General features: G+C 42.6%; 1 protein-coding gene across 17 annotated transcripts in view; it reads left to right on the forward strand.

The window, feature by feature from the left end:
- KANK1 (KN motif and ankyrin repeat domains 1) overlaps positions 1-16,551 on the forward strand; it is a 117,328-nt gene that overhangs the window by 27,193 nt on the left and 73,584 nt on the right. For 11 of the 17 annotated variants that reach the window (XM_015280064.4, XM_025144645.3, XM_040655366.2 and 8 more), the window contains one exon: positions 2,014-2,148. The gene's annotated coding sequence lies outside the window, so the exon portion shown is untranslated. Of the gene's footprint in view, positions 1-1,335; positions 1,452-1,820; positions 1,899-2,013; positions 10,312-11,864; positions 11,990-16,551 lie in introns of those variants that run through there. The other 6 variants (XM_046905208.1, XM_046905211.1, XM_046905207.1 and 3 more) reach the window with 4 other exon arrangements.

The following is a 16,551-nucleotide window of genomic DNA, read 5'->3' on the forward strand; positions in this document are numbered from 1 at the left end:
GCAGGTATGTCAAAGCTCCATCCAGCCTGGCCTCAAGCACTTCTAGGTTGGGGTACCCACAGCCTCTCACGCAGAACAGTGTCAAAGGCTTTGCATAAGTCCAGGTAGATAACTCTAGTTGCTCTTCCTCTATCCACTCTGCACCAATGCTGTAATCCTGTTGCAGGAGGCCATGAAACTGAAGGTGGTATTTGTCCATGGTGAAGTCATGTTGGCAGTCACAGATTGCTTCTTTGTTCTGTGTGGATCCAGGAGAATCTGCTCCATTACCTTTTTCTCCTTTATTAAAAATTGATTATATTTTTCCTTTTCCTGCCATGAGGCCACTACAGCTTTTGAAACATGAGGGATAATGGCATAACAAGTTAATCCACCAGTTTCCTCAGAACCCTCAGATGCATCTCATCAGATCCTATGAACCTGTACGCGTTCAGGTTCCTTAAATGATTTCACACATGTTGTTTTCTTACAGTGGGAAGTTCTTCATTCTCACAGTCACTAGAGTTCAGATCCAGTTGTGCCTTCCTTAATCTCTCCCTGCATTCTCAGACCACATCCTTACAATCTTTATGAATTACGTATTTCTGCCAGCACTGCCTATGCAATTTGGTTTTGTTTCAGTTGGGCTACAAGGCATTGACTTAACCCAGTTGGTCTTCTGCATCCCCTCTGCAACCTCTTGAATGCTGGGATTGAGTCTTGCAAGTTGGGATTGCGAGTTTTTGTGTCTGAAGAAAAATAAGTAGTATTTAAGCTTGTGAAGATGATTTCCCTTAGTAGGCTGTTCTGTAAACAGTGTGGGATTAGAACAGTCTATATGTGGATGCACTGATCTGTTTTGAGGACTTGTTTTCAGTTCCAGTTTATTAATTTATGGAAAAAATTATTTTGTATTCCATTAAGCTTACAGTTCTGTAGTTTTACAGGTTGAGTCAGAAGTTTCTCGTGTTCTCATACCAAAGCCTTAGAGAAATATGCAATTAAAACCTGGATAAGTGTCATTTGCATGGGGGGGTGAAAAAATCTTCAGAACTCTTGAAGCCATACTAGACAGAGATTGTTCTCCTGCCTCATCACTAGGTAGCTATTAGATGTCATTGCAGCATTGTGTAACTGTCAGCATTTGCATATGGTGAGTCTCCAAGCACTGCCTTGGTGTGTAACTGCCTTGGACCGTACCTGTGAATGATTGCATGGTGGTATGTATCAGTGCCAGAACAGGGGCCTTGGTGTCTCTGTGCACCCTTTGGTTTTGGGAAGTTTGCTTTTTTTATTTGTTTAAAACAGGCCAAGTGAGTTGGAAGTCGAAATAAGTTGTCTAAACCTTGTTGGCAGAACATCTTATCTGAACTGCTGTGGAAGAAATGGAAAGAACTGTCCTACATTCCAGAGAAGAGCGCAGCCATGAAGTTAACTGCAGTCTAAGCGTCTTTACTCTGTAGCCATTGGAAGTATGTGCAAATCCCTGCAAGATAAGAATTCTAACAAAGGCCACGCAGGGAAATGAGACAGAGCAGACAATCATCTCTTATTTTACTGCAGTCTATAAAATGCTTCCATGTCTTTCATATGCAGACATCCTAAATTATACGGTATTACTGCTTAGCTCACATGGACTTCTGCATTTTCCAGTTCAAATTAGAACTGGGTTGCCATTCTGTTCAGTGCTGAGTTTCCCTAACTGACATGGCTGGTGTATCCTGTTGTCTCCAAGCTTTGTTTCTGTGCATTCACACAGACTGCTGTTTGAACAAAGAGGATTTAAACTGGGAAAGCACTACAGAGTGACGTCTTTTGCAAGATGTGTGCTTTCTTTTTAGGGTGTGGTAACCAGAATACTGCTTGTGTGCATTACATCTTGGAAGCCAAAAATGACAGAACAGTCACAAATATGAAAGGTTAATTTTGTTATTGTTTAGCAGCATGGCTTTACCAGGGATTTGCAGCTTTAAGCATGTGATATATTGCCCAATATGTATAATGACTACTTGCTTTTCATTTCTCTTCTTGTAGGATGACTTTCGGGTTCCTGAATGTGCTGTCAGATGCTGAATTATTGAACTAGCTGAACCTTCTGCATTTATTTCTGATGTTCAGAAAGGCCTAAAGGAAAGCAGAGGGCTGGCATTTCTGTTACAGTGTTTTAAGGTAAGATGTGACTTCTTTTGCTGGGGGAAAGAGAGATGATAAATATGAAGATGGAGGCTCACGGACTGTCCCAGTCTTATCTCTTGCTCCATAAGTAAACCATGCTGTTGTGGTGTCTGTGTTGTGTGTAACACTGGGCCAGACTGTCAGTATCTGCCTGTAAGGATAAAATATCACCTCAGTAAGCTAAAAAATGATGCAGTGAAGAAAATAACTTGTCATCTTTTCCTGGATGACCAGTTCTATTTATACATATACCTTTCCATTAGACTGCCTTAATGCTTTACCTACATATTAATAAAGTTCTAGTAGTGAAACAATTTAGTCTTCTGTCCCTGTGGGATGTTGGGTTGAGACATGTTCTTCACCAACAAAATACAGGTAAGAAAAACCAAAGACTAAAAAAACAAATGAAACTATAGAACTGTAGCTGACGTAAGTGACCATTCTACTCTAACCAGAGGTGCTGTACTGTTGTTGCTTTCATTAATTAACACATGCCTGTATTTTGCACCTGTATGTTCAGGTTCTTATCTTCATTTTCTGCTCCATGGTAGTGCTGCTGTGCTTTTTGACCATCTCTGTTGTGCACATCATATGCACAACACAATCTTTCCACTGCAGAGACATCTGGGTAAGCAGGGGCTGTGCCTGAATTAAGCTTGTGGTAAGCCAGGCTGAGGGAACTAATTGCTTCGTGAAGGGCCTCTTTGCTACTGAGCCCTTGGGTTCCCTCATGTTTAGCTGTTTTCTGGAGTGATTGCTGACTCCTTATTTACTTTGAGGAACTACTGTCTCCCTCTTTGCTGCGTGCACTGTAGTGTGCTGTGGGTTTGGGTGAGAGCATCTAGAACTTACCTCTTGAAGGGTAAATACATGTCTCTGGTCACTGTCTGAGCTAGCTCACTGCAGTTTAAGTGCTGTCTTGTGCAGGCAGACAGACCTCAGGCTAGCTCCTTTCACACCAATTCTGGGCTCTCACTTCTACATTTCTTTAGGAAAGGCACTTGAAGTGAATCCAGTCTTTTCTGTTATCAAATAACTACTTTCTGCTGGCATAAAGCACCCACAACTGCTTCTAGGCCCCACTACAGGACTGCAGCTGGCAGGGAGAAGAAACTCCTTAAAAAAGGCTAAAAAAGGAAACTTGTCACTGCACTGAGGTTTGTCCCAGTTCCTGTCTGGCTGTGTGCCACTGCCATGCCCTGGCTGTGGAGAGGTGCACACACAGCCAAGGACAGCCTTCTGGGCAGAGGGGATGGGGATGTGTTGGATGGCTTTGCTCATCCCTGACCTGCTACCCTGTGTGGGGTGGGGACATATGAGTAGCCACAGCTTGGCTGTGGGGGGGCATGTGGGAGAGTATGTGAGGTGCAGAGAGAGAAAGGAAGAAATTTTGAGGAGGTGTGCGGACCAAGGAAGAGTGTGAGTACAGGAAGACTGGAAAAATCCCCTGGCTGTCACAGGGATGAAGTATCAGTGACTGCCTGGCTTCTCCTTGGGAATGATGGGATGCAACATCATGGTTAAGGAGAAGACTCCTCCAATTTCAGCTCTTGTCACAGGGCTGTGACAGCAGAGTGTCCATCTCAGGTCCGTACAGGTGCTCTGCTGCTCTGACACACTAGCATGGCAGCCGTAATGCTGGATATGTGAGTTGTAAGTAGCATCCTCCAAACAGACTGTTTAATGATGGCATTTGGTGCTTCTCTGAACTGTGCTGAATGCCACGATCATGTGTGATAATGGGAGAGAAACAGCAGCCTTCATAAAATCAACTTTTAAAAGCCAAGGTTACCTCACTGGGATTATCTGGGATTTTTCAATGCCAGGGCTTGCAGCCTTCATTTAAACAAGTATTTTATTTCACTCCAATATCCTCAGACTTCAAATCAGCAGTTTTGTTTTTCACAGCAGGACCTCAAGCTACTAAATGACAAAAACCTTGTGGTTTCTTTCTCTGGCAGGTTTAACTAAAAATATCTAGCAGCTACTTTCCTTAGCTAAGTGTAGGTTTTTACATTTCAACTTGTTCATGGGGAAAACAGACTTAATAACAAACCTGAGTAGATCTTGGTACAACATAATCCAGGGTGGTTTCTGCCTGTAGAGAGCAGACATTGCAACTTCACAGGGGTACAATATAGGAACAACTTTAGCAAACGTGGAGTCATTTGTTGCTGTGGCACAGGTTATATTGAAGCTTAGTCAAGCCTGATTCCTGGCTTCCAGAATTTTTCTGGGCTCATTGGAGCAGTTAAATCGCTTTCACAATGATTAATGAAGCTCTGGTTAGCTCCAGAGATCTGAGAGTTTTGAGAAAGCATACCTATTGTAGGTGAAATTAGATTTTGTTACATAACAGTACAGACCTGCGTTAGAAAATTCAGTTTTGCAAATCTAGCTGTCATTGATCAGTTGTCTCCCTCTTCACACCCACAAATTCAGTGACATCTTATTTGGCCAGACATATCCACATGATGAGCTGGTAACAGATGTGGCTCAAGTACTGTCCCTTGCATCCCTCCTGCTCATAGTTTTGGCTGTGCTCAGTGTGCCACAAACCAGTCACACAGCCCAGCCCTGCTGTATTACACTCTTCACCCTTCCACACAATGAGTTTTCCAGGCAGGAACATTATCTTACCACACCAGCTATGTGGAGAGTTCTGTGGGCTCCTGTCTGAAGTAGATCACTGCTTGTATGAAGAACATCCCAAATATCCTTGCTGATGTTTCTAGAGAGATGATGGGTAGCAGAAACAGCTGCAGAAGCTTGCAGTGACCCAAACCCTTGGTGAAGCTGCCATCCATGCTCTGAACCTGACGGGGCACAGGAATCCAAGGTGAAGAGCTTCTTTGAGGCTTTCTGGTGACGACTATAGCAGAGCCTGCATGGAACCTGAATGTGTGCACTTGGTGGCAGCATCCTTTTGCTGTTGTTGTCCAGCTCTTGTGCTCAGAGTGCTTTAATGCTCATGTTTCAGATATGTAGTGTAATTCAGTTACACTGAGACTGCTGTGGAATGAAGATATAGGACTGACTGAACATAACTGGATTGTGCTGTACCATTTTTTGCTTAAAGATGCCTGCTGAGGAACCCCACTTCCAGCTTGTCTACTGGTTCTGTAAATGTAATGAGGAAACTTCAGTGTGATAATTAGTTCTTTACGCTGATGAAAGCCCTGCGTGTGCTTTTCTGATTTATGATGTGTGAAGGATTAAAAAAATCTGTTAATCTTCAGAGCTACCTAAATGTAACCAAAACCAGTCAGAATCATCTTTTTCTTAGCTCTTTTGTTATCAGGACTTGAGCAGTTCAGTCCTTGTCTTAGGATTTCTGGTGACTGGTAGTCAATTTCTAGTACTGAAAATAAATTCTTGCTTCAGGTTTTAAATAAATTCAGGGTTTTGAGTTGTTGCATGTAGATAACCTTTTAAGCTATTTATATGTAAGGCATAAGAGCAACTGATTTTGCCTTCTGCTAAATGTACTTCTGCTTTTCTAAAGGAGATGCTTTGTCCACTGAGAGCTGTGGCTCGGCATGCTAATAAAACTCACTTTATGCCTTTAAAATGTTTATTCAGAGTGGCCTGGCTAGCTTACAGTAGCTGTGTGGGTGGACTGTCCTTGAATTTTGTAGACTTAATTTAGTACTACACAATACCTAGTTATGGAAAACAGCTATAAATTGTCTGTGCGCAGCCATGCATTATTGATAAAGGGTAGAATGAGCTCCACAATTCCTTTACTTGATGTTGTTAGTGCAACAGCTGGCTGATTTAAGATTTTTTTTCCCCCCATTGGCTGCAAAATGTCTCTTCATTTTCAACTCTGAATTTGCTCTTGAATCTTGATTTGTGTGGGTGGCAAAGTTTGCATTTGCTCCAGTGCAAGTAAATACAATAGAAACGTATCCACAGAGAAGAAACAAGCTGAGTGCTTGGGAGAGCTAGGAAGGCAGTAAGTCTGACTGTATGCTGAGGATAAAACTTCTTAGGATTGTCACAATGCTCAGAAGTGCAGAACGGAGCACAAGGTGCCACAGTAAATTTCAAAACAAATAAATCCTTTAATATACATGATTTGACACATGCTTGGAGAAGGTGCTTTACTGTGAGCCAGGTGTGCTTTGTAATTCCAGTGTTCCTTCAGAGTTTATGAAAAAACCTCAACAGTCTCAAGTTTCTCAAGATGATTTTTCCTGTTGACACCTAAGATGAGTGTCTACAGAACTTGATTTACATATAAAGCTGTGCTGTAAACTGAGTGGTTCTTTCCCTGTAGTTGAACAAACATACAATGAGCTGCTCAGCAGACTAGAAGTTAATAAATAAAGTAGTGATAAAATAAATTAAAAAGGAACTTGTTGGCAAATCTATCCAAGTCTGCCTTTCCAGCAGATAACACTGAAGCTTGTTTTTATGCTATAATTTCTGGAATGGTAGCTTCCCACAGATTATTATTATTCCTGTATCACAGCAAGAATATACAATATGTGGCAAACAAATACTGACTTTGAATAGTGACTTATTTTGCTGCTATTGTCTGAGTACAGGTTCTTCAGTAGAAATGTTCAAAACCTCTGTGTACAGATTTTTTTTTCCTTATGGAATGTTAAGGTAGCAAAGCACAAATATATGTGATCTTTAGAAGCTATACTGATGTTTATAATGCTGTGTTCTGTGGGGAACTGCTATGCACTAGTTTAGCCTTCCCTATTTTTACAGCCTTGAAAGATGAGAAGTTTTAAATAACAAAGTAATTAGGCTGGTTGCGTAGTTTCAAAAAGGAGGCAGGAAAAATTAACAGAGGGAAGGCCTAACGTGATTTAGAGAGCCGTGCTAGGGATTTACGTCAAGAATAACTCACTCTTCAAGTTTATTTTCTGGAAATTGTGGGGTAAATCAAATGCAAATGATTAAAATGCAGAATTCTTACTGACTGCATAAATCTTAACTCCTTCAGTAATAATACAGAGTCATTTATCTTAAGGAGGTCATGGGGCTGTGAGGATTTAAACAAAAGCATCAACAACTTGAAGTGGATAGTTTTGATGACAAAGATTGTGAATTTTGTGGCTTGCTTAGAAGGCTCCTGTGGAAGGGGAATAGGAGGTTTTCCACAAATCATCTGATTGAATCCATTGATTTTGTCCTGTGGATGAAATGTCTGTAACTCAGGCACAATGTAGGCAACTAAAAATTCTGTACTGGTAGAAAATTGATTTGATTGTACAGAAAATACAAGCAATTGGACGCTTGCATGCTTCTAAAACCTTGATTTTTTTTTTTGGATGCTAGTTCCTTTTCAGTTGCATCAAAATATAGGATACTGACTTTTTTGTACGTCTAGCATAGGAATTAAAGACACTCTTCAACTTTTTTTGTTTTTTGAAAGGCACTGAGTCAAAGTACTGCTTCTGAAAGCATGGGGTAGGAGGGTAAAACCTGTGTGGTCGCATCCATCCCCACCCAGGTGTAGCACCAGCTGCTCTGTCTATGACAAGTTGCTGCATGCTCTAATATGAGGGGGAAAGCACCTGCTCTTTCTATTCTCTTCTCTCTTGGTACAAAAAGATGCATAAACTTGTTTGGGTGGGACAAATTTCAGCGGTCTCTTTCTGGCCTGATCAGCACTGCAAAACCTGTCTAGGTTGCAGTGTGGCTGCCTTGTGCACTGGTTGCCTCCCTGTTTTAAGCCTGCAGCGTGGCAGCTTGTAGCCACACCACCAGGTGAAGCCCTGGGTGGGATCGGTGCTTGTTGCAGAGAGCAGCTCAGTTCTTGTCTGCAGCCCAAGCACCAGATCTTCCTGCCAGGTGATAGGGTATCTTGTGTCTCACAGGTACACTCGTGAAATCTGTTCTTTTTCTTTATATGTTGCATTCCTCTCTACTAAATTTGAAGGATAATGAGTTGCCTGCTTAATTGAGGGAATTATCATGGCAGTGATGCTGTTACCTGCTCAGAGGAGACCTGCAGTGATGTAAACTGATTCTTACTAAGAACCTTCAGTAAATACTTAGCCCGAACTAACTTTCAGCTGTGAGAGCAGTGAATTTTCTGCAAAACTTGCTGTAAGTGGAGCAATGTCCTTGCCTAATGACCTTATAGCTAACCGTGCTTTGTCCTTCTAGAAGCTGTATTTGTGCAATGAAGTTGGTGAGCCCTTTCCTTTTGCGGAGAGCAGAGCAGTTCTCAGCACTCTTCTCCCAACAACCCTACTGACAGGAGACTCAGCAGTATGCCAAGGAGTGTTACCCATCTGCTATGTAGCACATACAGCCTCTGGGTGCACTCCTGCCCTCTACCTCTTCTTCCCCCACCTCTCCTCCTTTTCATGCTACTTTCAACGAGGTGTGCTAGAATGGTTTTGCAGATTTTCCCAGCGTGCATTAATGCAAACATGGCTAAGCTGTATGTGGTATAAACAAGCGTGGTTAGAAGTAGCAGGGAAAGTGCTGTGTAGATAGAAACTGAACTGTGTTGTTTGAGAGAATGGTTGCGCCTCCAACTAATTACAAAATAATTGAATAAGCAGTTACGAGTTGCCTCACTGCAAATTAAGTATCTGAAGCATGATCTGTTTTTTTTAGTTGCTGCAGTTTGCTTTCAAATGGAAAATGAGTAAATAAGTTCTGGATCCAGCATAATCCTCAGCTGTTCTTCAAGATTTCTAATTCATTTTAGTTTAATCCAGGATATTGTTGTGCACCTGGAATACTGTGCTGTCAATATAGATTTTATTTACATTGTTTATACTGTTTTTGATAGGTTCCTGTAGTACCTTTACAAGAAGGGTAGTGTTGGAAAGTAAAGCTAAATACAGAATAGATTTTTGAGGCTGGAGAACTCCCATGTTAAGAGAACATCAGTAATGAAAGGGCTTAACGTGTAGTGATGCTGAAGGAATTTTTTCCCCAATAATTCTGAAATAAATACAGTTTATGTGGAGTCGTTACCTGGGCTGAGATGGAAATGTGATTTTCTCTGGAGTGAAATCAGAAGTTTCTTAAGCAAACTGTGTTCCAGCTTTCACTGCCTGCTTTACATGCTTTGCCTGTTTTTTGACATCTTTTGCTGCCTTGCTGTCATGCAGTGGCTGCTGATGAGGGACCTCGGCTGTGTCAGTAGAGATGCATCAGCAGTGATAAAACATGTTTTCCTTGATAACAAAGGCTGCGCAGGGAACCAGGTACGCGCTGTTGCTTCACAAATATCTGTGTGGAAGTCCAGATGCTAATGTCACGTGCATGCCAGATAGATCTGAGCACAGGGACTTAGTAGTTGTCATAGCAGAGTGCAGTCAAGTCACCATGAACGTGAGGCTCTGGCTCCATTCTCCAGCAGCTTCTCCCTCTGTGGTGTGTGTTGTTCTGCTAGTTCCTCCTGGAGGACAGAGAAGGGGGAGCATCTGCACAGCAGCGTGCAAAAGGCTCAGTATTAGGAGTGACTAATAGCCATTGGGCTTCGAAAGTTCTCCAAAACATCTGAGTTAATTCTCTGAAAAGTGAGTAGGTAATACTGTCTTTCCGATTTTCTTTTTTCCCGAACTAATTTTCAAGCTACTGAACACCTTCAAAAGGGTGGGTGGAAAATATATTTTCAGAGATGCTGGAGTCTGGCCATGATTCCCAAAGGGAAAAACAGTTCCCATGCCAAATGTAGAAGGGTGGCAAGACATCTCATTTTAAATCTGCCTTTGGGGAAGGATGGATTATTGCACGTTCTGGCCAAATTAAAAATTGTAGAAAGGAGGGGAAGGTGTTTTCTGACAGGTTACTGCTCATTGGTGAGTAATGCTGCTATCTCAACTTGTTTCTGTCACATCACTTCACGTTAACTGCTCCCTTCATTTTGTTCTGAATTCTTTAGTGTAAAATTAAGTACCAACTTCCCTCTGTTTTAAGAGGGGGAGAAAATGGTGTATTTCAAGAAGGTTCTTGGCACTTTAATGAGAAATGGTGAAGGCAGGAGAGTGCCTTTCAAACTTGTAGTAATTAATGGAATTTCTGGTTAGGGAGGAGTTTGGCTTGTTTGATGTAACTTGGCAGCAGAAGTATGCATCTCATTTTCTATGTGTATATTTACTTAACTTTCAGCTGTGCGTTAAATGTGCCTGTAAAATTCCTTTTAGTCATGGCTGAGATCAGATTAAACAGGTAAGTGCGGGTTTAAATGTATAGTAGTGTAGCTTGGTTAAGGCTGGCTAACTGGGATTGGTTTTTAATTGGAAACGTACAGGAATAAGTATCAGTCACTTCTAAGTTGAATCTCTCTTTGGACAGCACAACAACATTTATGTTGAAAAGGGGAGATTGCTGAGGGGCTGTGTCCTTTGCAAGGTACCTGAAACAATTTATGATCTGCCAGTGGTTGCTGAGTAATTGCATGGTATTGGAAATAAGCTTTCTCTTTAGGTAGTTAGGAAAATGAAGTGTTCAGAAGTTCAAGGAATCTTGCTGGCAAAAATAGTCTCACAAACAAAAGAACACAGGATGTGCATAAGCAATGAACTGTAGTCTGAGTAAATTGAGAGAGGAAACAGTTTCTTCTGCTGGTTCACTCTTCAGACTTACACACCCCTTTTGCATCGGGTTTGCCCTCAAGAAGAGCACCTACCCTACTCGTGAGAGTCCAGCATTAGCTGTGATGTTAACCTGTCTGCACAGAGGTTTTTTTGAGTGCAAGTGGAATATAATAATTCTGTGGAGATTTGTACATTTGCTTTAGAGATAGACGACTGTTCTTAATTTTAGGATTGCTAATATACATATGCTCTGAAGCTCAGATTTTGAAAATAATATCCTAAGTTTCATTTCAGCTTCAGAGGTTGACTTTCATGCTTCGTATGTAGGTGATTGAGGGTTGCCTCACTGTATGACGAAATTTTTTCTTCTTGAGTTGGCATGTCTGAAAGGCTCTTTGAGAGTGCTGGTACAGGTAATTTGTGCAAGTCAGATAAGCTGAGTACAGCAGTTGCAATCCAGAGAACTCTGAACCATAAGCTCCAGGTGCATGTGCTCTTCATATGAACAATGAATATACAGGCAGGACCACATAAAAAGACAGTCTTAAGACCTTATATAAAGAGGAGTACTGAACAAAGGCTATACAGCAGATAACTTCTATGAGTTACTAGCAGTGGAGAGGATACATCCTTGGACAGGAATGGCTGTCTTTTAATCAGTCCAGGGAGGAATTTATTGGAAAAGTTTTCAAATTGTAGAAGGCATTTAATTTGTTACAGTTTTTAAATCCAAAATATAAGTTTTGGGAGTTTTCTCTGTAGTAATAATGTGGTTAAAATAGTTTACAGTAGGGAATGTGTTGATATACAGGTAATCTGTATAGCCTACAGCTGTTTTTGTCTCTGTAAACCTCAATAAATACAATGGTTGTACTGGAGAAATGATTAATGGTGGAAAAATAGAGCTGCAGTGAGAATATAAGAAATGTGCAGTAGACGTTGGTTTGTTGAAGATGGCTCTTGCTGCCTCATAAGAGAATATGGATTTTATATATTAAAAAAAAAAACAACTTTGCTTTTTTCCCATTTCTTATTTTTTTCTTATTTTCTGTGGTTGTTTTTTTTTTCTTCCTTGTATTTTCTCCACGGGATGCTTTGCAGAGGCCTTTTGATTCAGTAATTCTATTCTATCCATATATATTACTACAGTGTCTTTTTTTTTCCCCTGTGTTCCCTTTGGAGCAGAAAGAAGTGATGTCCATGAATTGGATTAAGAACTAAGTGAAATGAGCTGTCATTAAGATCTGTGCTACTACCACATCACTCTTAACATGCCGCATCACAGAGCAGATGCAGAGAACGCTTTTAAGGTATCTCTTGTCATGAGCAATCAGCAAAGGCTTTGCTGCACTGATGGCACATGGGGTTTGCTGGGTAGCTTTGGTTAGGGTGCTGGTGGGACGAATCTGTGGGTCCCAGGACTAGCCTTGGGGTTGGCAGTGGGTGCTGGGTGATAGGGCTGTGGCAGATGGCTCCTCCTGGGCTGTGCTCTATTATTGAGTGCATCCATGGTATCCTGTCATGCCAATAGCATTGTAGTTACAGGGTAATAAAACATGAATCCTTCTTGAGCATGAGGCTTAAAAACAAAAAGAGGGCCAATGTGTGTGAGTGCTGTGTGCTGCAGGCACTTCTACAGCAAGGAGTAGCACAGTGTGGGCCTGCTTGGTGTGACACCAGTGCCATGGATTGCTAGCTGCCTACTTTGCTAAACAGCAGCACCTGTGAAAGTAGGACTTTGTACAACAGACCACTCACAGGCAGTAGTCAAGGTGCTCTCTGGGCAGGCTGTGGCTGGACGGTGAAGGCCAAGCACTGTGGTAGCAGCAGTAGTCACAAAGGAGGTACTGCAGCCATGTCCTCTTGGCTGGCAGCATGCTTGTGCCTTTGTATAGGAAGCTACAAGGGGATCACATCCAGCTGTGGAACTGTGAATTTCTAGCTGGTGGAGTTTCCTTGTCTAGGTCAGAGATGGGGAATTGTCATGGCAGGGTAGTAGGAGCACAGTTCAGAAAGGGAGCAGTGCGAAGTGCAGCACGCTGCAGCAGAGACCAACCTGCCAGAACAAACCTGTGCTGTGGTGAAACAAATCAGATGAGCAAGACTTAGCCACAGCCTATGTAGGGAACAGGACAGAACTGTGTGGTAATAGCAGTTCATTTTAATTGTATTGTTTTGATACTCACTGTTTTGTTCTTTGCACAGGGAAGTGTTGCATCTGAGGTTTCAGTGTAGAGCTGCAAAAGCAATTTTAATTCTTAGGCAACGGAGAGTGAAGTTATACAGGTAATTTTAGGATGTAGTAGCTGTTCATGCACAAGTCCATCAGCATATTCTGTTAGAGATAAGCATGTCCAAGGTCCTGCATTCATCCACATTCATCTCATGTAAGTGATAAAAGCTGTTTCTGTGTGACTGCCTGGGTACCTGTGACCTCTTCATCACACAGCAGAAGTTAGGATCTCTAACAGGAAGCTCTTTAAGCACTTCTCGTGTACACAGGATACTGATGGAGCAGTCCTTACAGGTAAATATCTAAAAGCAATGCCTCCTGTGTTACGATGTTGACCCACCACGACAGAGGCAGGTGGTGGTATGTTGTAGAGGCTGAGCCTTCCCAGCCATGTTCCATTACATGTTGCCGTGTGGCAGATGGCAGCAGAGGGACACTGACAAATTGGTTTCTGACAGGGAAGTGTGAGTGAAGCAAAGGTGTGTTACTGAATTCTTCCATGCGGAACAAAAGGCAGCTGCTGACATTCATCCACATCTGAATTTTATGGAGACCAAACAGTGGGTGTGAGCACAGTGAGGAGGTGAGTGGTGCGTTTCAGCAGTGGCAACAGCAGTGTGAAAGACAAGCCATGTTCCAGATGGCCATGCACAGCTGTCACACTGCAAAATGAAGAGTGTCTCGATAGGCTCATCTGCGTGAGTTGGCTAGTGGTGGTGACTACACAGGGAAATAGTGTTTTGTAGCTGAGAATTTGCTCTATTAAATAGTGTTATTATGCGCTTTGTACCTATTGTACTTGCCATGGAAATAAACAGGCACTGTTATTTCAGCAGTGACCTATAGACTTGAAATCCGATTGCTTTTCTTTTTCTTTTGAGAAGGAAGGTGGGGAAATCAGCTTTTTGAAAGCAAACTACCACCAGGCTTTTGTTACTTAATCTGAGTTTCTTTTCTGAAGTGGCAAATTATTGTGCGGATCAGGAGGAGGAGGAGATTTTTGTGGTCCAGTTCCCAAAGTCAAATGCAGCTCTGCAGGAAAACGCCACTGTTACATCCGCTATTTAAAGTAATCTGTTCTAAGGATAGGACTTGTGCTCAGTGGATGTAACCTGCAGTGCCCATTACGTGGCTCTTTAATGGTACATATGCCTTCAACCGTGTGCAGGCTAACATTAAAAGGCATTAGTTTTATTTGCTTCTGGTCATGCAAATGAGAACACAAGAGGTCAGAACTTCAGACTTCATCAAACACCAGCAGGTTTTTTTGGCTGCTGAATAGCTCTGCAGTACTGCCCTGTATCACTTTTCATCTGTTGTTTAGAAACTGTTTTCTCTTAGTCTCTACAACTGAGATTGTAAGATACCTAGAAGATAGCACTATTGCCTGTTCTGAAGGCACTGACAGATGAATATGCTGTTCCATTATGAAAACTGTCCTTTTCCTAAGAAGCTGAAAAGGTAGTGAAACACCAGAGGGGATTACAAATCCTATCTAAGTGGAGCAAGTCTGCTTTCAAACTCAGTGCTTGCTCTTAAAATTGAAATCTGATATGGAAATGAGGCAACCCCATTCAAAGTAGCAAGACATACACGTGCCTCTCAATCTGCAGGCACAAGGGAGCAACCACTGAGTGGAGTAATCCATCCTGTCCCATTCCACGAGCAATTAATTCTGAAGAGTGATTTCAGATACAATATCTGAAGAGAGATACCATCCAAATATCTGATAATAATTAGGTGGACTGCTACATGCTTTGTCTATCCTGGCTAGGCTAACTGTCCTCCCTGCATAGGGAACGCTGCTGGATGTGGGCACTGCCACTGGTACTGCTCTGAGGGTTTGGGAGAGGAGTAAGATTAAAGCCGTACGTGGTATTCCCCCACCACCCTCAACCCTCAGGCAGCAGTACAGCACAGCTTTGGGCATTATTTGTAGGTGCTATGGATCCCTCCTTCAGCTTAGATTTTTGTGGGAGCCCAAGGAGAAGCCTTGAAGCATTGGCTTGCGTTGACTGTGCATTACATGAGACAAACTTCAACTTTCTGGAAGAATGAAGGGAGGAGTAGCACACTGTCCTCTCAGGACCTAGAGAGTATAAGGAAGGAGATCTGGCAGTTTGCCTTGCCTAACAACGCTCTTGCCTGTGCACAGATCACACCTAATAGAGGTCCTGGAGGAAACTGGAACTTGTCTCTTCGTCCACTTCTTTCAAATGTCATTCTGAAGGAAAGTTGGACTGCTGGCTTAGGTTTCTGTAAGGGAGGAGATAAGCTCTAGAGAACCTGAGATCTTGAGAACCTCATATTGGTGGCAAAGCAGAGATAAGCCATAAGGAATAGTGCTATTTCTTGTGGCTTTGGTGCCTTCATAGTGCCTCACAGACAGTATGTAGATAACCTTTTTATTTCAGCAGACATGAATTTTATACTGGATCTGATACATGTGATTCCCCTTGTGTCTTCTGCAGCAGTACATGCCACGGTATTTAATACCAATGGAATGCTTTAATTTTTGAAAGGCATTTTTGAAACTTTTGGAAGTTTGTGTACTTGATCCTTACTTGATACTCTGCACAGCACATGTGGATGTGCAGTAAGTAAAAGCACGAGCATCTTCCAGAATAATAGTAAGTTTTCTAACGAGACTGCAGGGTGTCAGATGCTTGGCTCTCTTCATGGATGAAAGCTTTAAAGGCAGAGATTTATGATGGGAAGGATCCCAGGGTTTCTGGGCCTTCTGTATCCACGCTGCCAGAAATGTTCTTGCTGGGGAAACAGGGAGCGGGCAGACCTTGGCACTCATTTGTGGTCAGCTGATGCCTACAGTCTGAAAATACAAGAAAGACAGAGATACACTGTGGTACCTCTGCCAAGGAGCACCCAAGTGGGCTGCATCCCAGCTTGCTGCTGCAGTCATCCCTAAAGGACCACCACACCCCTTCTGCCTTCTTGTTCTATAGGAAAGATGGCCACGTCATGCTTTCTCAATATTCTTCCTAATTCCTGGTGCCTCCCCTGAGCTGTGGACAAAAGCAAGCCTCCAACAGGCACAGTGGCCATTCAGTGGTTGGTACTGTTGTTCTTGACTTCTTCTGTGCCTGCCTGCAGAACAAGTCTGCAAACCTAGCAGGAGGCAGCGTTGGCTTTTCTTATTGCTGCATAATACTTTCTGTTGAGCAGCCTTCATTCACAAATGTTCCAGTTGCGTTCATGCACCTGCTAGCATGCTGCATGGCCTCTGCTGCACCAGTGGAGCATTGCCTTTACAGCTTGGCTCAGCAGTATCCATTCAGTGCAATGTTAGCCTGGGGTGCTCTACACCCTGCTGCCATCTCAGTGCTTCCTTCACCACCACACCCCGAGCAATGTCTTTGCAGGGTCAAGCGTCCCTTGGTCACCGTTCTCCGAATTTGCTGAGGAAGTCCAGGGAGGAGTTGCAGTCCCTCAGAAACATACTGCATGTGGACTGGTCTTTACCTGCTTTAAAAGGGGGGTTGCACTTAATCTCTTGAGGTCCCTGTGATCTGCTGGCCAGGTGAGTCTTGCCAGAGTTCAGGCCCCTGTGGATGTGGGATTGCTCTTAATCTAGGCTGCTTTGGGCTGTAAAATGTAATAATAATTACTTGTGATGCTAGT

This window comes from Gallus gallus, chromosome Z (genome assembly GCF_016699485.2).
Source record: "Gallus gallus isolate bGalGal1 chromosome Z, bGalGal1.mat.broiler.GRCg7b, whole genome shotgun sequence".
Classification (NCBI taxonomy): domain Eukaryota; kingdom Metazoa; phylum Chordata; class Aves; order Galliformes; family Phasianidae; genus Gallus; species Gallus gallus.